Genomic DNA, 1118 nt, shown 5'->3' on the forward strand with positions numbered 1-1118 from the left:
TCTGTTGGGCTGTTGGCTTTGATATTTTTTTCCGGCATCACCGCTTTAGCGCGGTGGTCTGCAAGAAAATGAAAATAATCTTTTTTTTTGTACATCCTCCCAACAAACAAACAAGACACGATTACACTATCTGAAGATAATTGATATTGAGTTGGTGACGTGAGGCCGTTGAAAGAACAGGCCGGGTCCATGCTATGGACCAAATAAACATCAGAACTCCCTCTAAAAAAATGTATCTCTAAACAAAAGGTCCTTCGAAGTGTCTCCCTCATAATGATGAACATCTCAGCTGCGGTGAACAAAAATGAGGCAATTTCATTGCTCTCCATAACCGCCCAATTTTTCAGACCTCAAAAAATATCTAAGGCCTCGGAACAAGGATAGGCCATCTCTATCCCCATACCAACACTAGTGGATACGTTTAGAGGTGTGTAGAGTCAGGTTTTCCAGACCCCTGCTGCTCTCCGATTGTAAAGTCTGTGACTCCAAACTCCACTCCGGCTCCAAATATTTTGAAGATGTTGGCTCCAAACTTTACTCCGAACGTAGATTAAATAATAATAATTGATAATCATGCTTTAATTGGCGCCCATTGCAATAACATACAGACACTGCGATCACAGATCCGATACAACAGACGACAGGAAGCAGCGAAGTGACATATAGTCTTCGAGTCACCTGCTTCCCTTATTTTGTCGTGCCATTAAGTGTCCTTGCCTAGACACAGCCGCGTGCTCAGGAGCGGTGTCGAACGTTGCGCAGACGTTCTCGCTTCTCGGCTACGCAGCCGACACTTCAAAAGACCTTTCGATAAACCACAGTCCAGGTTTTTATACCATAACACGCATAACAGTTATGCCTTCCCTATCTCCTACCATGAAAAGAAAGGAATATTTTTAAATAAAATAATTACTGCTTGGAAAATAAAACCAATGAAGTACCGGTACGTAAAAATAACAGCTGCGCCAAGTAGGCTAGGTTACAGCGTAGGCTAATATTTATATGCTAAAAGTATCAACTCGCAAAAAATTCGACTCCGGCTACTGTTTTTTTCCAAGAATTTTAGACTCAGCCCGACTCCGACCGAAACCAAAAACTGCAGCACCTACATAAACCTA

The sequence above is a fragment of the Aplidium turbinatum genome, chromosome 8 (genome assembly GCF_918807975.1).
Source record: "Aplidium turbinatum chromosome 8, kaAplTurb1.1, whole genome shotgun sequence".
Taxonomy (NCBI): domain Eukaryota; kingdom Metazoa; phylum Chordata; class Ascidiacea; order Aplousobranchia; family Polyclinidae; genus Aplidium; species Aplidium turbinatum.